This window comes from Ambystoma mexicanum, chromosome 7q (genome assembly GCF_040938575.1).
Source record: "Ambystoma mexicanum isolate Mex_15411 chromosome 7q, UKY_AmexF1_1, whole genome shotgun sequence".
NCBI classification, from domain to species: domain Eukaryota; kingdom Metazoa; phylum Chordata; class Amphibia; order Caudata; family Ambystomatidae; genus Ambystoma; species Ambystoma mexicanum.
Genome location: NC_090941.1, coordinates 766,074,198 through 766,095,264, shown reverse-complemented (window position 1 = coordinate 766,095,264; position 21,067 = coordinate 766,074,198). Strand labels below are relative to the sequence as shown.

Sequence of the window (21,067 nt, the reverse complement as noted above, 5' to 3'; positions counted from 1 at the left end):
GGCTGCTAGTAAAGGGTGGGCTGAGCAGGCAGTCTAGCCACAACTCATTCTTGTGCTCCCATAGAGCAGCCGACATTTCATCACAGTAATATGTACTATGAAGACACAGACAACAGATTCAAAGTTCAAACAAAAGTAGTTGTATTAGCTTAAATGTCAGAATGGTTGAAGGCCTAACTTGCCCTGTGCTAAGGTGTGCTTTCTCTAACTAAAGAAACTAAGGAAAGTCTGAGTCAGTAAGCTCAACTTAAAAGTCTGTCTGTGTCCAAAACCTATACTTGCCCTCACAACTAAAGCTAAACGATGTGTAGGGACGTCAGCAACAAAAGAAATAGTGTTTCAAATAAAGTTCACAGCTTCTTCCAGCTCTGGGTTTGCCTTCCAGCTCCCCTTTAACAAGATAAAGACAGTTCCACAAAGTCTCGGGGTTCCCTTCCCCAAGAAGACAACACAGTTCCAAAGGGATCTGAGGGTTCCTTACACCAAGAAGACAACACAGTTCCAAGAGAGCCTTGAGGTTCCCTTCCTCAAGGCAACAACAAATATCATAAGGTTTTCGGGTTTCCCTTCCCCAAGACCTCAGCTTTCCAGCTTGCCAACTTATGCTTAGTTTCAGTCTCTCATTATTCAAAACAAGTTTCAGGTCAACTTTACACTCCTTCTGGATTCTTGACAGTTCACACAGATGACGTTATTCAACTTCAATTCAGTAATCTCTTAGATACATTTGGATTGCTTTGACATATAGGGTATCCCCGGTCTAGACACAGGTGTCAGACCACATAGTCACACTTTACAGGTCACGCAACCAGTAAGCCTAGACATTTTTGCCCACACATGTTCTCTTGAAACTACCCCTTTGTTCTGGTTCACTGGTTCACATTCACTTGGCTTTTTCCTTGCCAGCCTGTTGGCTTTGCCACAATATGTTTTCCTCTTTGCCAGTCTCTTGACTTTGCCACAATGTGTTCTTTCATAAACTTCACGCTGTGGTGCTCTTTTTCCTTCACAACATTACATTCACACTCTTTAGTAATCTAATTCAAATTGTTCATTATAACCCTTCACTTTGGGTTTACAGTATCTTGCACATTTCCATTCATTCATTGTGCAATTATTTTTGCCCTTTAACAGTCCCCAGGAGTGCCTCGTTTCGAGTGTTCCCGTGTATTTACCAACCAGTCGCTGGGGGCTCCTCCGGGCGGCTGCTTTCCTCTTTTTCGGCTCACGCTTCAGTCTTCTTTCTGTGGGTTGCTAGCAGCTCCACTCGCTTCCCACGGACAATTGGATTCCTTTCATGCCCTGCAGCTCCTGCGGCGGGCACCTGACCAGGGAGGCTCCCACCAATGTGACCCACTCACGGCCCACCCAGGCTTCGGCACCAGATTCTCTCCCGGGAACTTGCCTGCGTCCTGGTTTTCCGACAGGACCCTCCTCTGCAGCCTCCTTCTCCACAAGATTTCTCTTCCCTCATGCCCACACGGCTCAGCCCGGCTTCGCTCCTGCTGGTCTCTCTCCCTTTTATCCATCTGCAACCATTTAACAGGTTGCAAGTGTGAATCCTCAAGCGTAATTGCCTGGCCATAGTTAGTTAATTTCGCTGGACATGCCTGACCCTCATAACAGTCTGCAGGCCTTTTCCTCGTCTCTGTACTAGAGTGGTGAAAAGACATGTTAGTGTGTACCACTCCTAGTCACCTCTTCCTCATCCCAGTACTACAGTGGTCTGAAGGAGGGGAGCGCACTGATGCCTGTGGGCTTACTGTGTGATAAAAATAAATGAATAAATTAAATGAAATAAATACAAATAAATAAATAGGGGGAACTGATTGAAAATATCCTATGAAGGGAGGGGAGGTTGATTATTACAAGTAAAAGGGGGGTACCTTGTCTCACCCGTGGACATCCTCTCCCCAATCCCCAAGAACCATCCACCCAAGTGATCCTCCATTGCATCTTAAATCCCAGGGTTGGGATCCAAGAGCGATGGCCCTTCCCTGGCCACTTGAGCAGAGGATGTTGGGGAGAAGGAATTGAGGACGCCCTCAGATTCATTACAGTACACACATCACAAAGAATCCACTTAGCAATAAGAACAAATATCCCTTTACCTCAATCAAACAACAGTTTGTGTTTAGGCATAGATCATTTAGAGACAGGGTGTTAAGAATCCAGAGAAGAAACAAATCGGAACAGATAGACCAGTTATTGTTGTTCCATCACCAGGCAATTGGTATTTGTATGAAGACATTGGGGGTCATTATAAGGTTGGTGGTAGCCGATCCGGTAAATACCGGCATGGCTATCGCCAGAGTCATTTTTTACCGGCACCCGGCAATGGGGATTTACCGGGGCATTCCAGCCCTGGTGAACCAGGTAATTCCCTTTTGTCGGGTGCTGGTAAAAATCACTCCCCATTCCCATTTGAGTCCCATAGGACTCAATGGGAATGGGGAGGCCGGTAGCACCGGCACCATTAATAACAGTGCCGGTGCTACCATGTAGGTCTGCTTGTGGCAGTCAGGCACCCGCAGGCAGACCTCGTAGTTTGCTAGTCCGGTAACAACAGTACCAGCAAGCTTACCTGTGCCGATGCTTTGGACCGGCAACCTTGTAATTAGGCCCATTGTTTCAAATAGACACACATTGAGGTTGCACTAGGATGGCTTGTTCAACTAATGCAAAGCCCACACAGGTGACCTGAGAAAAAGTCTTTGTATGGGGGGATGCTTTCATTCAGTGGATTTATGGGGCAATCCTTTTTTTCACAAACAGATGCAACTCAGAAGCCCTCATTTAGGGCCTGCCTTCTGCATTGCCGGGTCAAGTGTGGCACAGGCTGTGGTTCAAATTCATGACACTTGTCTGATTAGTTTCCCCACCACGCATATACATTGCCAATTGCATCCATGAACATTGGTGAACCAGGTTAAGGCCTACCATTAGTACTGGTAGAAATGAAATGTGCAGAATTGCAGAGGACTTTCCCTTTAATCACTTTAATCAGTGATATGCTGGCCGCACCCAAAAGGGGGATGGCTGGTGGTCTATTGAGTTCTGCAACCCCTGCCTTTCCTCATAGAAAAGAACAAATACACAGGGGGGTCCCAGGCATGTGAATAATACTTACTTATGCCTTTGGAGCAGGCCATGCACAGTAACGGCCATGGCTCCCCTCTTAGAGCACACTGTTTGTATCCCCAAACGATCACACCTATTCCATTCACACAGTACACACAATTGATGCACAGCATGGCTGTTATGGTCTCATTGCAAATGAGGAGATGCCGGTCAGCATCTCAGCTTGGCACGCAGTGCCATTAGCTCGATACACAAATCTTTAAACAAGAGCAAACCAGGAGCTACCGGGAGCACCTCTGAAATGCCATCTCCTGCACTGCTCAGGAATACGGTAGCAGGTGCAAATTTGTGCTGCTCAGAGAAACTTCTCATTTGTTCCCTTGCAAATATTTGTGATTAGGGACTAAATGAGTGCCCAGACTCTTTTAGAAGTGATCTGGGGTTCTTGTAATGACTTTTTTGCATGTTATCAACAATTTGAGATTTACAGAGGATTCGCGTAACATTTACACTAATCCACCTCCTATTGCAAATCAGGGGGAAGTGGAACAGGTGTAATTGTCACTTTGAAATAACTGATTCATGAAAGGCTAGTCCCAATGGCACTATAAGCAATGGCACACAATCTTGCGAAGATGATGCCCAAAAGTTGCTGCGTTTTTTCTTACTCTTTAAAAAAAAAAAAAAAGCTACACTGCTTTTCTTGATAACATGGCCTTCTAAACTCTATACCAAAAATCCTTTGCTGGTTATTGATATATAACATATTTAATATAGATCACACACCACAAAATGAAATGCCTCTTGGCACTTGAACGTAAATGTTATTGTTACCCACTCTGATGGTACACAATATTTTAGCCATGGACAGATAAAAGGCCCTATTGGAGATTGGAACCTATGACTGCAGGTGGCACGCGGATGTCAACAGTGGGCGCTTTACAGGCTCAGACTGGCCTGTAGGGCATTAGGCCCATTGCCGAACCAAAAAGACAAAATGCTGGTGTGGACCTGTTTTTAGGCCAATTTGGGTCAGTTTGATGAGTTAATTCACTCTGCAGCTAGAGGTTTTGACCAGTGTTGATGAATAAATATTATTTAAAATTCACAATTTGCATCACACTTTATCAACATAGTGTACTATTCAAACAGTGCCACAAAGGGAATGAATAGCCATTTGCAACTGTGGGCCACCTTTTCATTGGTGCCAACATCGATGGAATCCTTTGCCAGAAATCTTGACTTCTACATACAATTGAGACAAAAAGGTACTCTGACACATCAAAGCGACAGAGGGGTTTCACTGAGCACTTCATGTACTTTCTGCATTACCAAATCAGACTGTCGCCTATTGTGAACTGTCTCATATGTGTGATGTTCTTCGGGCTGCAGGGTTTATAAACTCTACTTTATGAGTGCTTGTAGGTTGTTTTTTTTTTTCTTATTTGAGAAATGTCAGGAAAGGACGACAGGCAGACTGCAAAGGAATTCCGCAAATTGTTTTCGGGCTCCAGTGTGAGAAAGGTCGAGAGCTTCCGTGTTAAAGATTACAGAGACAAATGATGGGGATTATCAGCACTCAGACAGTCCTCCTCGCCCTTGTTCATTCCTCGCACCCGTTTCATATCTCGGTCTGCCAGTCTCCCAGCATCCCTTTGTCAAGAACATTTGTAAAAGCTCCCATTTTTTGGATGAGAACCTGAATCATTGCAGACAGGAATCAAAGTTGTCGTGTACCTCTTGTATTTAATTCATATGAGTAAGCCATTAAAGAAAGGACACAAATGTTCAATGACGTCACCAAAAAGGCCTCATGGAACAGACGCAAAAGAGCACACAGAAGATGTGTCACTTGTGTGCTAGGGTGAACTTTTTGGGAAGGGCAGAGGAAGGCCTCTGTGGTGCAAGCGCTGAAGTGATTGGTTAAATGAAGAGGCTTTATTTTAGGCCTGATGGAAGCCTATCAGAATTAGCTGCTTAAGGCTTTACATTTGCATTAGACTATTATCCTCCATTTCTTGACATAAAAAATAGGGTTTTTACAACTGGTGGGGAAAACATCATGAAGTTATCAAAGGTACAGTGGCTGATGACGTGCTGATTCACTATAGGGAAGCAGGTGAACGTGGCCATGCTGCACCGTGCATGTACAATAAAGCACAGTTGAGCCGCTGATCCAGGTATTGGCGTGACTTGTCTATATTCATCAAGGTCAGCTGTCATGAACTGTGGAGTGCATTATGAATCTGGGCCCACCACGCTAATGCACAGGTGTACATTTCGCCCAAGGGCCTAATTACGAAGTTTAGAGGTAGCCTTGCCGGTTTTACCGGTAAGGCTACCTCCAAACTCACATCCCTCACATGGCCCGGTACATCCCCATTAGGGCTCAATGGGAATGGGGAGGGTGGGTGCTATCATCATGTTCTGCTTGCGCCTGCTACAGCTGCCAGGTCAGACCTGGTGGCTGCAAGGGCACCAGCGAGTAGAACTCCTAGTATGGTGGTGCCGGTAGCAATACCAGCGCCATTGTTGCCTTACCGCCATACTTGTAATGAGGCACAAAACTCTGTTATGGTCCCATGTCTTTTACTGCTAATTTTTTCAGTTTACATTTTTTTATGTTTACTTTCTCATAATTTTTAAATGCAGTGCATCAGAAACATGTGTGGGGAAAGACCCTTTTTACTAGCACTCTTGCCCCAACGCCTAACTATCCACAATCCCTTTTCCAAACACATTGGGCCCGATTCATGGAATTTTTTGCAAGGTGGAAAGCGACTTTGCACTGCCAACACAAACCCTGATTTATGGAACTGTGCAAAGTGTATTTTTGCAGTGCAAAGTCAGTACAAAGTAATGTTTGCAGTACAAAATGACTTTTCACTGCAAAAATACACTTTGCACAGTTCTGTGAATCAGGGTTTGTGTCAGCATTGCAAAGTCACTTTTCAGCATTGCAAAGTCACTTTGAACCGTGCAAAAAATGCCATGAATCGGCCCCATTATCTCTCAATTTTTTACAAACATATTTACATATTTATGTTACTGTTTATTTTATTGGACATTTGTATGATGCCTATACACAAGTGTTTCCAGGTGCCACAAGACAAAAAGTGTGGGGGATGGTCAACATATGAGAAAAAACAACAGTACGGTCATACTAGGCCTTATGACATTCTTACTGTGCAAGTGAAAAGACACAAGTGCAGGGGATGGTATACGAGTACCTAGGTGGAGTGGAAGGTTTGGGAAGCGGGGGGTGGAAGTGCAGGAGTTGGGGGCCAAGTCGGGGGGGGGGCTGAGAAAGTGCTAAGGACTGCCACTGAGGGCATACTCCCAGGGGGAGGGGAGAAGGGAAATAAGTGTGATGGACAAAGGGGAGACCAGATCCAGGCTGGTCAGGGAAGGGTGCCCAAGAAAAAGTGCTGGAGAGGGCTCTGGGGGAGGCTTGTCTGGGTGGGGGGGGTGCTGTCCCTGGCCCTGGCCCCATTAAGACACAGAAGGGACCAGGCACCAGTCGCAGTGGTGGAGGGACATTAGCAAGGCATGGGGAGAGGGAAAGAGGAGGAGAAAAGGAAAGTCTTGAGAAGTTTCCGGAATTTCAGAATATCCGGCTCAAGTCTGAGGGGGGCAGGGAGGCCATTCCAGAGGGAGGCTCCTGTCGAGGAAAGAGATCTACCTCCCACTCTCTGCTCGGAGAAACATCTGACCTGCAGAAAGTTGGAACTAGACGAGCGAAGAACTCTAGCAGGGAGGTATTTAGGGAGTGTAAACTGGATGTAGAGAGATCCCAAGCTCCAGACGGCCTGTTGGATGATGCAGTGGATCTTGCGGTATAATGTAGGTGACTTTGTTGGCAATGATTTCTCTGCACTGAAAATGGGTGCAATGAATATTCAGCACTAAAAAATCTGGGCACCCTCTCGTGCTACCTTAATGTGCAGATCTGTTATTTGGGCTTCGAGTGGGTGTTGCAAACCTCCACTGTACTATTTACTACTGATCTTTGAGTGCTGTGCATCTAGTCTACTTTCACCTTAACTAACTATAAACAGTGTCCCAGTTAGGGACTATCAATTGAGATTCCAGCTTCAGTGTAACACAGAGACAGGCTTCTGTTATGTATTATGCTATTGGGTTTTATGTAGCACATCTGCTGCTATTTTCATGGTCTCAGTGTTTCAAGAGAATGGGCTGGGTTTGGCTAGGTGGACCAGTGCAAGAATGCTTGGCTGTTGTATTGATGTATGCAGATCATAAATAAACAGAACATACTATGGGTGATATATCTAGTTGTTGCTTTGCTTAGTCCTTTGACACAAGGCATTGGTGTACTCTAAGGTGGAAACAAACACAGGTTGCATATCTGATTAATGTCTGTCATTGTAAATTTTCAGTGTAATGGTTGAGTGGGTTGGTCAGGTGGCCAGCACTTTATTTTGTGCATGGATATTTGTGGTACCCTCACAGTTCATGCATGTCAATTATGTGCTTTATGTTGGTTCAGGTTGTTGCTTTTGGTGTAGAGTTGAGGGGTGTGGTGAGACGGGATGTCAGTTTTGGTGGAAGACTCTGACTTTTAGTACACTGCCAATTATGTACCAAGGTGGAGGGATATGGCACCTCCCATTTGCTTTGGACATTTACAACTATGGGATTTGTATTAATAACCTATTAGTGGACATATACCAGGGGTCCCTAATGGTGTGATTATCATCTTTCGCCTGAGGATTGAGTCAATATGCCCATTTGAGACTCTCCCGGCCACACTCAAAAGCTGCCAGTTGAGATAAACAGGTTTGGTATGTGCCCCAAGTTTTTTAAACCTACAGGGAGCCAGTGGGGGCTGTAGTTGGCAAGTATGGTTTTACCATATGCGGCAATGTACAGGCAACAAAGAATAGAAACATAAGGAGCCCTCTCTGGCGGAATAGAGTACTGCATGCCAATCCATTCATTAAAGCACTTTTCAGAATCTTCTTCAATCTCTTGTGACCAGGGCTGGTTCTTGGACCAGGATCGGATCCCCCCACTTTGTTCTAAATCAAATGTTTGGGTTTTAGGCTTTTCTCAAGCCTGAATGTCAAAGCTAACATTTTCTTAGTGAACGGTAGCTCGTTTCAGCAAACATTTGCACACATCAAATTTGTCTAGTCTTCTCAAAGTTTCAAAGTTTATTTACATACTTATAGCTTAAAAAGCTTTATATGACACAAAGTATGACTTCTGGTCAGTCATAGTGTTCCTGTTTAAAATGCTCCTGGAAGCAGTCACACTGATAACTTGCACCCGAGAGTTTGATCGCATTGCCTCAAATGTGTGTCTCCTCCACTTGACTCCTATTAAGAATCGTATTTGTCTTAAAGATGTGTTGTATTCGTTTTTAGAAATGTGTCTTCAGGAATACAAAATAATTGATTAAGACATTGGAGGTGTTCTGTCATCCATTTCTTCCTAAATGGATGAATAGTTGCAAAGAGGGTGCTTCACAGGCTTCCGGTGAAACATCATGTAACCCATTAGGTCCTGACACTCAGCCATAAATGTCTGAATTCTCAAGCCCCCGCATACCTCTGCAAACGCACCAAGGTATGACAGCCGACACTCCGCTAGGCTGACAAGGCTAGCCTCCAGCAACCTAAATACAAACTAAAAGGTTTTGGTGGTACCTGATTTGACTTTCAGGCTTCACAGGACAGGCATGGAACACACTTCCTCTTGACTTAAGAAAGACAAGTTCCTTCAAAGATTTCAAGAAAAAAATCAAGACTTCCCTTTTTAACATGACCTAATACAACTACTTTGTCTATCCATTGCTCTTCCTAGTCTGTCTCTTATGTGATTTTCCACTGCCCTTTTCTAGTCTGTCTTTTATGTGCGCCCTGAGACCTCCGGGTGAGTGGCGCATTAGAAAAATTAAAATAAATATAATAATAAATCTGTGCTAAAGAAATGGCAGAAAATACTTTCCATGTTTTTTTTTTAATCTGATAGTCCTCATTATTTACAATTAGCATTTCTTTAACATTTTAGAATGGCAAAATTTCCATTCACTTGTATATCATTATAGTCCAAACTTAAGTGTGCTTTATTGTGCGTATTGCATCTGATTGAAAATGTAGCAAGCAGGAACGTATTCATTGTGAGTGTTCAATCAAAAAGTTAGGGTGTGGAAATCTTAGCCAACGCATGCTATCATACATTATGCACAACTACCACTCATTACCAGGGCAAATATGCTTTAATCGCAATACTCGTCCCAACAACAACCCTTACCCACTTGCATATTTATTCATGGTAGACACTTTTTGCATTTAGCCAATTTGTATAAGGTAGCCATACCTTGCTTTTAGCCCATCTGCGTTAGTCAAACATATATTGCATTTAACCCATCTGGTTAAGTTAGCCATAAGTTCAGCCCAATTGTTTAAGGTACCCTTACCGTGCCTTTAGCCCTCTTGTGTCAATCAGCCATATCTTACATTGTTGCCAATTGTGCAAAGTAGCCATTTTCTGCATCAAGCCTAATTCTGCAAGGTAGCCACATGTTGTAAGCGGATTCAATTCAACACTACAGCTAAGTCAATAGGTAGTCTGGGATGCTGATGGAAACCCTTATTTATATATTTTTATGGCACGTTATAATCTGGATGATGAACCCTTGTATAACACCCCTCTCTTAGAATCCCCCTGACCCCACTGAGCCAAGAAGTAGATTTGTTTAGCAAATTTAAAAGGTTTATTTGAAAAATTAAACAATATATATGTATATCACACTTCTATAAATAACTTGATAATGGATAGCACACTTGTGAATATGAGCAGTAATCAGCAATAGGTAATCCTACAGTAGCACAGTTCTTGGTTACTTATGAATAGGAAAAGAAAAATAGGGTGGTGGAGAATGCCTTTATGGCTTCAAGGACAATGCAATGATGAATGAAATGCAGTACAGAAAATAACTGGATATGGCTTCAACAAAAGACAATGTAATCACTTTTCCTTGACAATTCAACCCCGCCCCCCCTTTATGCAATATAAGGAGATGGAAAGAAGAGCACACAGTTCTCAGGAATGCAATCAAATACAATACGAAATTCAGTCCCCCCCCTAGCAAGCTTAGAGAAAAATAGGTATGATTTTAAAACACAGGCCCAAAATGCTTTGAATGTGGTGGCAAGGAAGTGAAATGATGCTAAAATTGATTTTAACTCCCTGTAGGGGGTTCAGGGTAGTTGACAGATACTTTGAATCAGTTCAGGATCACTTTAGCAATGCTCTATGAATGATTGTCAGGTTGCACACGAATTTCAGCAAGCAAAGCAAGGACAAATATTTTTACATGTGGCTGAAATTGAGCAAAATGTCAAATTGCAGCAAATTTAGTCGCGTGCGTCGAGCGCGATTATGGAGGCACTATAAGAATGACAGATGACAGTTTTCAGTTTTAAAGATGACAGAATGACACGATTCTAGGAGGCAGTTCTAATAGGCTAAAATAGTTTGGATTAGATTATTTTAAACTAAGAGATTGGTTTTGCACAGTGAGTACTCACACTATATTTTTGAAATAAGCCGTCAAGGTCTGGTCGGGTTGGACGGGACTTCCGACGGGTGGTTCCGAAGTCCCGGCTATCTGGGTCAGCTCTGCTCTCTGGGTCTGTCAATCACTGGTTCTGCTCACAATGGTCTGGTTTGTGGTTCTCTCTGGTTCCGGATACAGCACTGCTTTCTGGATACTGCTACAGGTTCTTGCAAAAGTTCTTGGCAAAAAATTCAAACAGCTCGCCTGGCTGTTGAATAGTTTAGTTGGTTTTGAGGCCTGCTGAAGAGGATTCAGCTTGTGGATTCAGGCCTCTCTGCTACAAATTCTGGAGTTAATTTCTGCTATAGGTTCTGGAGATTGATGGATTTGAAGTCTGGATCTCTGGATGTGAAGTCTGAAGTCTCCCGGCAAAGCGTCCCGCAAGAAAGTGGAAAGTGAATGTCTCTACCTGGGTTTCAATGTTCCTTTTTATGTGTTTTGAAAATGGGTGTGTGCCCGGGCCTAGCTAAGCCTGCCCCTCTCACTTGTCATTGGCCCAGTTCTCCCCTCTCCCTTGATTGGGGAGCTGGGTTGTGTGTCATCTTTATGGCTTACAGAAAGACACTCCCCTTGTCAATGTGCACACAAATCTATTTCTGATCCAAATACATATTTCCCAGATACACAATTTGTTGAAATTACATGTACACATTATATATTCCTTATGGTCCATGCTTGTCCGACTCTGATCTTCCTGGGGGCTTGCATTAAAAAATGACAACTTAATTTCGTTTTTAATTGGTTTACCAATGTTAAATCTGTATCAAATATTACACCAGTGTACACCCTCCTTCCACACACATTCCAGTAATTTACTAGGTTTCTAGCATAAACCCGGTGTCTGTAATATCAATAAATAGCGGGGTTTGGTCCTAGAACCCCGTAGAAATTGGAGTGTGGACTCAAATCGTGAGGGCATTTTTCATACTAAGAATCTCAAAGTTGTACATTCCTGTCATTTGGTTACAATAAGTTATTAATGTTTCTATAAAATATATATTTGCTGCAATAGGAATCCACACTCAAGTCTGGCCTGCCCCTTGAAGCTGGCTGGGTCAGGGATCACATGTCTCTGCTCACAGGCAGCTCTCTGTTTACAGTCAACATTCAAAATTAACATACCCCATTCAACTGAAAGGGGCTATTGTCTCTCTCCTCCAGGCTGAAGGGGAAACCCTCTCCCTCTCACTCAGAAGGGCCATGTGATATCCTGCCTCCTGTTGTGAGTCTCTGGAGTGTTAAGAGTTCTCAGCCTCTTGGCCTCTGGGAACAGCAGGTGGCTAAGATTTTTAATTAACCAACAGACTTTGAAGTCCCTGCCCCTCTTGCAACTCCTAAATACAGTTTCCCTGTCAGAGTTTAGACCGCTAGCGCTGGTTTGTGGACAAAGCTGGTACTGCACCCATTTTTGGGATCTGTCTTGAATTACTGCATTTCAATAGAGTGGTCTTTTGCTTGATAGTATAGGACCCTTGCTTAACATTGTTTTGATGGCATCCTTACAGTACAGTGGTGATGTGGAACCCCCCACAAGAAGGTTGTATCTTTAGAGTGGTCTTGTGCCCATGATTTTAGCAACTTTTGACGTAAAAAAAACGGATTTTGAACAGAACCACCTTCTTTGCACTGGTGGCTGGCAGATTAGGTGACCATTTTGGTGTGCGCAAACTGCACAATTCTCCTGGATTCTGGCGTGAATGTGGGCAGCGACAGCTCATCCCCACATCCACCCAGTCTATTGATTTAGTTTGTTCTGGGATAGAATAATGGGCGGTGACAGGTCATCCCCACATCTACCCAGTCTATTGATTCAACATGGGTCAAAACCCTTGACAATGTGCATGCAGCCCAATTGAGTCTGATGTTAAAGACTGCATCACAAGGACGTTGCGTACCTGTTCGTCCGGTTGAGGACCTTGAAGATGATGCCAGGCTGTCAGGAATCCTGCGGAGATGTGGTGGATGATGCAGGAAACCAGCCCAGCTCCCGCCCGAGTGGAAACCGGGTTGGAGGTGAACCAGCTCCCAACTCCACGGGTGCGCTCTCCCCTGATTAGTGTGGCCTCAGGACAGTGCAAGCAATGACAGAGGGAGCCTTTCCAGAAGACAGTACTGAGTTCCAAGGAAGACTGGATCCGGAAGAAGGAAGACCCAAGTATCAGGTCTCTGTGGTAGTGGTTGAAGGCTGGATCCGGCAAATGGGGACCCGAGGATCAGATCTTAGAGGTAGTGGTGGGCCCAAAATGAAAGGTACCTAGGCAGAGGGAGGCAGAGTAGGCAGGCAGACAAGATACGGAAGGGTGAGAACCAACTAAAAGGAACAGAAGGGGAACCACCCCAACCCAGAGGGAAAGGAAAGGGGAGCCCCAACCACAATACAACGAGAAGGGAGGACAGGACAACACAACCAGGGAGTGTACCAGGAGGGTACCAGGAACAAGGAAAACAGGAATCAGGCAACAGGTAAGGAAGGCACAAGGAACCGGCGAGGAAACACGATCCAATTCAAACCGCGTTAAGATGCGGTTTGAATGAATGGCCGGGCTCCTTAAATAGGGCTACCAACACCTGGGAGGCTTGGAACACAAGCCGTGCTGTCTCCCAGGTGTTGGTTAGCCCGGAGAGAGGCGTGGACCGCAAGACTGTCCAAACCGAGTGCCCTGTGCAGCGCGCATGCGCGGAGAACGCGAAACGGCCACCCGCGCATGCGCAGACCAGCATGCCCAGGGAACCCGGAAGCGCCCGAGGACCAAGACAACCCCGGACCCCCCAAGCGAAAGCGCGGGTACATCCTCCAGGATGGGGCACGCCGCTTCAGGTAAGCGAACCCCAAGGCGCGTGGCGTGACACTATGCCCCCTCCCAGAAAGACCCGGGGCCCGACGCTTCCAGGGACAACGAAGGAAAAAGTCACGGACAAGACGGGGGGCATGCACATGACAGCGCGGCTCCCAAGTAGAATCACAAGCAGGGTAACCCTTCCAATCGACAAGTAACTGGAGCACGCCCCGACGAATCCGTGAGTCACATATTTCCTGCACTTCAAATTCAGGGACCCCCCGTACTTCAATGGAGGATGGCCGAGGACTGGAACGCCCAAAGACATCCTTCACAAAGGGTTTCAAAAGGGAGACATGAAACACAGGATGCACTCGCCAAGATTGGGGTAACACCAGTCGAAAAGCAACTGAGGACAAATGTTTGGAAATCCTGAAAGGCCCATAGAATCGTGGTGCCAATTTGGTGGGCAGATTACGTACCGGCAGGTTCTTGGAGGACAACCAAACCAAATCATCGCCCACCCGGAAATCAGGCTCCGTGGTACGACCCTTATCTGCCTGCTTTTTCATGCGCTCCCGTGCCTCAACCAGGGTTCTCCGGGCCAGGTCGTGTTGCTTCTGGATGTCGAAGACCAATTGATCTGCAGATGGAACAGCGCTGGGCAGTACTGGACTAAAAGGAACCAACTTGGGATGTAGCCCGGTAGAGCAAAAGAAAGGGCTGTCACCAGTAGCAGTATGAGTTGTGTTGTTATAGGACACCTCAGCCAAATCGAGATTCTTCACCCAGTTGGATTGAGTTGCATTGGCATAACAGCGTAGGTAGTGCTCTAGAGTTTGTTTAGTCCTCTCCATCTGTCCATTAGTGTGCGGGTGATAACTAGAACTCAAAGCTCTGCGGATACCAAGATGATTGCACAACTGATGCCAAAATGAAGAGAGAAACTGCGAGCCACGATCTGAGATGATCTTCTCCGGTAATCCATGCAGCCGGTAGATGTTGTGTAGAAATGCCAGAGCCATCTGAGAGGAGGTAGGTATTTTAAGAAAAGGTATAAAGTGTGCATACTTCGTGAAACAATCCACTACCACCATAATGCAATTGTAGCCTTCAGAAGGCGGAAGCTCGACAATAAAGTCATCGGCGATGGTGTGCCATGGGTAGGGTGGTGTTTCGGTAGGCTGAAGTAGTCCCAAAGGTTTTCTCCTTGGCGTCTTGGTCTGAGCGCAGATTGGACAACCCTCCACATAACTCTTGACCTCCTTGGCCCAACCCAGCCACCAGAATTGTCTAGAAACCAGCTCCTGAGTAGCCTTGATGCCACGATGACCACCGACTTGCGAATAGTGAAACCCCTGAAGAATGTCTAACCGAAGTGAACACGTTGGTATGTACAGTCGTTTCAAAAAGAACAGAAGACCATTGCGTTCAGTGATTTGTGGTCGTTTCAGAATGTCGGCTCGATCTGGGTCAACCAGTGTTTCTTGTACGATTCTCTGCAGATGAGGAGAAATTGTCAGAAGAAAATGCTTAGGAGAAATCAATGGAGTGTTCAAACTGCTATCCTTCTCTTCCTTCGCCAGAGAGCGAGATAAGGCATCAGCCTTCAGGTTCTGAGAGCTGGGGATGTAAGAAATGCTGAAGTCATAGTGAGAAAAGAAAAAGGTCCACCTGGCCTGTCGAACGGTGCGACACTGCAAGGATCGTAAAAACTGCAAGTTGCGATGATCAGTACGGACCTCTACAGGAAAACTACCACCCAGCAAATGATACCTCCACTCCTCAAACGCAGTCTTGATAGCCAGGAGCTCCTTCTCTATGACTGAGTAGTTCTGTTCACTTGGGGCGAGCTTTCGTGAGAAATAGGCCACCGGGTGTTCTTCGCCAGATATAGGATGCTTCTGTAAGAGAACAGCGCCAACAGCGAAGTTGGAAGCATCAGCCTCAACGATGTAGGGCATCTCATCGTTTGGATGACGTAAAACAGGAGCTGTACTGAATGCCGTCTTCAAACGGTCAAAGGCTGCTGACGCCTCTGAATCCCAAAGGAACGGAATCTTGACACTGGTCAAATGTGTCAACGGGGCCGTGACACGAGAAAAATGAGGAATGAAGCGCTGATAAAAATTGGCGAATCCCAAGAATCATTGAAGGGACTTCAAGTCGTGAGGTTGTTTCCAATTTCGGATTGCTTGTACCTTATCAGAATCCATGTGGATTCCAGCCTCGCTGATCACGTACCCCAGAAACTCCATCTTGTTCCGATGAAATGAACATTTTTCAGCTTTGGCGAACAACTGATTCTGTGACAGACATAGAAGAACCTCTCGTACATGGAAAACATGTTCCTCCAGATTGTCTGAGAAGACCAGGATATCATCCAGATAAACCCAGACCGAGATGCCAATCAAGTCGCTGAAGATGTGATCCATAAACCGCTGGAAGACGGCCGGGGCATTACACAACCCGAAGGGCATTACCCTGTATTCGTAATGCCCAAATGGAGTCTTAAAGGCCGTCTTCCACTCGTCGCCCTCTTTAATTCTGACCAGATGATAGGCTCCGCGAAGGTCTAGTTTGGTGAATACTCTGGCTGATCGTAAGGACTCCATGATGTTCCGGATCAAAGGTAACGGGTACCTGTTCTTAAGGGTGATGTCATTCAGTTGGCGATAATCGATACATGGCCTTAGGGTACCCCCTTTTTTCTTCACAAAAAACAGTGGGAATCCCGCGGGGGATTTGGAAGGTACGATGTATCCTTTCTTGACACAATCGTCCAAGTAGTTCCAAAGTACCAGTCTTTCGGTCTGAGTCAAGGCATAAACCTTCCCATGAGGGATCACCGCACCCGGGATCAGGTCGATGGAACAATCAAAAGCTCGGTGAGGTGGAAGGGGTATGTCTCCAGGCTCAGAAAACACGATCCTCAGGTCAGCATACGCATGTGGAATCTGGGACAAGGAACACAAACCAGATGGGTTCTTACCAGAAGTAAGAGGGGTTGAGGTTGGTAACTTCAACGACGTGCCGGAACCACAACATTCTTGAAGGCAAAGAGCAGAGGTAAACACTAGAATTCGGGACTCCCAATTGATCGAGGGATTGTGTCGCAGAAGCCAAGGTAATCCCAACACCACTTGATATGAAGGCGACTTGATGACATCGAGAGCAATTCTCTCCTCATGACCCTCGATTCGCAATAGCATGCCAACTGTATGCAATCGTATGGGTCCGGAAGATAAAGGTGTTCCATCACTGACCTCCACTGGTATCGTATCTCTTCTGGTAAGCAATGGTATGCCACTGTTGATGGCGAATTCCTCATCAATATAGTTACCGGAAGCCCACAATCCAACAAACCATGGACATCAACTGTCTTATCATGCCACTTCAGATTGATTTTCAAAATCATCAAGACGGCTGGCTGCATAGGTGGAAACGCTGTACTGGCACAAGAAACGTCTTGTAGCAAAGAAGGACCTGTCGTAGCCTTTCCAGTAGACGACAGGTCTCCTAGTTTCCCCCTTTCTTGATAGGACGCAAAGGATAGGTACCCAGATAGTGACTTGCAGCTCCACAGTATAGACACAGTCGCAGACTTCTCCTGCGCTTCTTTTCTTCTTCAGATAAGGGACCTCTTACTGCACCCAATTGCATAGGCTCTGTAGAGGAATTCGAAGGTGCTGGCATTCCAGTAGGTAGGGCTGACGGCCTAGTGTACACCTTCTCAAACCGACGTCTCTCACCTTTTCTCTCGGCCAATCTCTGGTCTATCCTCAAAACTTGTTCAATAAGTTTCTGAAGATCTTCGGTTCAGGAATGTGCAACAACTCATCCTTGTATTCCTCTCTTAATCCCCGGTGGAACAAGGTCTTCTGTGTTATCTCTGGCCATAGGGAATCAGTCGGCAGTTGACGGAAACGGCCGATATAAGAGATTATATCAGTATTGGCCTGTTGAATATCCATCAATTGATTCTGTGCTGTAGAGGCCAGATTAGGAGACTGGAAGACTTCCAAGAACGCTTTCTCAAAGGCCACGAAATCACTAAAAATGGGGCTATTAGTAACAACCAGGGGTGTAGCCCAAGCAAGAGCGTTTCAAGACAAGTTGCCCAATATGTAGTCGATCTTGGCTTTATCATTATTGAAATGAGTCGATCGGTAGAGGAAATGTATCCGACAATGGTTGCAGAATTCACCCACACGTCTGGGATCCCCATCGAACTTGATGGGTACAGTGTGAGCCATGGTGTTTTCAGACTGTGGAAATGCCCCAATGTTCTGTGTCACCATTTGACGTAATGTCACATTCTCCTGACTGAGTGCAGTCATCTCAGCACGAAGAGCTTGTACTTCATTACGAAGACCTGGGTCCTCTTCCATCTCAGAGTCCGAAGTATCCGAAGGCAGGCGTCTCAATCTGTTAAAGACTGCGTCACGAGGACGTTGCGTACCTGTTCGTCTGGTTGAGGACCTTGAAGATGATGCCAGGCTGTCAGGAATCCTGCGGAGATGTGGTGGATGACGTGGGAAACCAGCCCAGCTCCCGCCCGAGTGGAAACCGGGTTGGAGGTGAACCAGCTCCCAACGCCATGGGTGCGCTCTCTCCTGATTAGCGTGGCGTCAGGACAGTGCAAGCACTGACAGGGGGAGGCTTTCCAGAAGACAGTACTGAGTTCCACGGAAGACTGGATCCGGAAGAAGGAAGACCCAAGTATCAGGTCTCTGTGGTAGTGGTTGAAGGCTGGATCCGGCAAATGGGAGACCCGAGGATCAGATCTTAGAGGTAGTGGTGGGCCCACAATGAAAGGTACCTAGGCAGAGGAAGGCAGAGTAGGCAGGCAGACAAGATACGGAAGGGTGAGAACCAACTAAAAGAAACAGAAGGGGAACCACCCCAACCCAGAGGGAAAGGAAAGGGGAGCCCCAACCACAGGACAAGGAGAAGGGAGGACAGGACAACACAACCAGGGAGTGTACCAGGTGGGTACCAGGAACAAGGAAAACAGGAATCAGGCAACAGGTAAGGAAGGCACAAGGAACCAGCGAGGAAACACGATACAATTCAAACCGCGTTGATACGCGGTTTGAATGAATGGCCGGGCTCCTTAAATAGGGCTACCAACACCTGGGAGGCTTGGAACGCAAGCCGTGCTGTCTCCCAGGCGTTGGCTAGCCCGGAGAGAGGCGTGGACCGCAAGACTGTCCAAACCGAGTGCCCCGTGCAGCACGCATGCGCGGAGAACGCGAAACGGCCACCCGCGCATGCGCAGACCAGCATGCCCAGGGAACCCGGAAGCGCCCGAGGACCAGAACAACCCCGGACCCCCCAAGCAAAAGCGCGGGTACCTCCTCCAGGATGGGGTGCGCCGCTTCAGGTAAGCGAACCCCAAGGCGGGCGGCATGACATCTGAATCCAGTCACCCCTCCTACCCCAATTCAAGTCCTCCAACATGCCAAATAAATCCAAGGCCATGGGAGGGGACCAGAATCTCCTCCCACTTCTTCCTCCTCACCCTCTACCAGTTCCCCACCCACCTTAACACCACAGATTGCACCCTCCTTGTCCCCCACTGTAAGACCTCCACCACTCTCACCTTCCCTTCCCCTACCACACCTCCTTCTCTTAGCCCCTTCCTAACCCTGCCTAACTCCAACCCTTGCCCCCTGGTAATTCCCCCGACCAACCCCGCCCCCGCACCTCACTTTGGCTTCCCTGCCTCCTTGCTCCTTTCAAGCCCAGCCCAAACCCCTCCTGTCCTATACTTAACATTCCCTTACCTCAGCCCATCCAGCACAGCCTTGGTCAAAGCATTGCCATCAGCTGACCCCCCCACCCTCACTCACACACCCCTAGAATCCACCTGCTGGCCCGGAATCTTAAGACATTCTTTCTGCAGCTGCCCCCACTCTCCTCCTCAATCTTCCCCTGCCCTACCCCTATGCCCAACCCTGCCTGTCCTCTCGTCCTCGTACTCTACCCTCAGTCTCCTCCTTCTTCTTACCCCACCCATGGCATCTCCCTCTGTATCCCCAACCACAGCCCTGTTCAGGACAGTGCACCTCTCACCCATTCTCTTGCATCCTAATCAACACCAGATCAATCACAGAAACAAAAAAAAAATGATTTGGTTCTCTGACAACTTCCTCCCCTCTGCACACAAGGCCTTCCCACCAGGCTCCTCCCTGATCACCCACAACAGCAGAGCAGGCGGTATAGTCACGCTCCACAAACTTCAGCCTTACAGGTTGAAAAACAACCATGCACTGATGACTGTGAATCCCTGCTAGTTAAATTCCAATCCTCTCCATCTTTCTACCTCAGCTTCCTCCTCTTTTACAGACCCCAGGCTATAATAGAATCTTCACAGACTCCCTGAGTAACTCTGTATCAGCCATACTGCTATCTCACCCGACTCTCACTGTTCTTGTTGATCAAAATATCTGGTTTGACACCCCCTACACCCCCATGTCCTGTCATCTCATTGACAACATGGAAGCACTCAATATGACCCAACTCATATCAGGCCTCACTCAGATGTAGTATTCAGCTCATCCAACCTGATCTACTCCCCCTTCACCAGCCCCTTCATCTGGACTGATCACTCTGCTATCTTCTTCTCAGCCCTGACTCCCATGCCCCCACTGCATCCCCTCCTCCCACTCCGTGCCACCATCCCCAAGTTCCAGCTCTGGAACAAGGTAACACACTTAAAATGCACCTTGGTAAAATATGCTGATCATCCCATAGGAGGACAACCAGGCATCTAGGACCCCTCACTTGCTCTAGACACTGCAGGTAACTCTAAAGCACAAGAGGGTTGGCCAGCCTGCCACATGTAATCATGAAATGGGGTCCTTATTTACACACCAGAATGAATGAAGGATGGCAATCTCTCACTCTAAGAAACTTTCAGAGGGTGAGTTTATGCATTCATCAGGTACTTAGAACGTAGCACCACTCCATGTACATAGATGGAACCCAGGAAATAGACATTGGCCCTCATTACGACCCTGGCGGATTTTTTCCGCCATCGGCGGACTTTTCCGCCATGGCGCAAAGTCCCTTTACGCCATGGCGGATGGCGGACTTACCGCCCCATTCCGAGGTTGGCGGGGCGGTAAGTCCCCATTGACCCATTTACCCTTCCCCATTCCCATTTCGGCCCCATAGGGCTCAATGGGAGTGGGGAAGGTGTTAATTACGCCACCGTACACTACGGTGGCGTAATTAACACCGAGGTCCCATAGCCCCATGGATTTTTACGCCCGCAAAAAGCGGGCGGAAAAGTGACCATGGCGCTCTGGGAACTCGTAGTTGGCGGTAAGGGGTCGGCGCAGCTAACGCTGGCGTAAACCCCTTACCGCCAGGGTCGTAATGAGGGCCATTGTAATTTGTAAAGCAAACCCATTTCTCCTCTCGTGCACTGTAACTTTGCAACTTAGTGAAAGACATGGTCTCACTCCACACACCTGGCACTCACATATAACACAAACACCATTGCATATCACCTCTGCCATAAGAATGAAGTTACTTTAATGACAGAAATTTGAACTACAGCTTCTTCCCATAACTCTCCATATCCTTAAACACAGTCCCCCCTTCACTCCAT

The 21,067-nt window shown here is 46.7% G+C and overlaps 1 protein-coding gene across 2 annotated transcripts in view; it reads right to left on the bottom strand.

Annotated features, from left to right (window-relative positions):
• The window catches only part of GUCY1A2 (guanylate cyclase 1 soluble subunit alpha 2), a 1,716,628-nt gene that overhangs the window by 867,390 nt on the left and 828,171 nt on the right, over window positions 1–21,067 (bottom strand). The gene's annotated exons all lie outside the window — the stretch shown is intronic.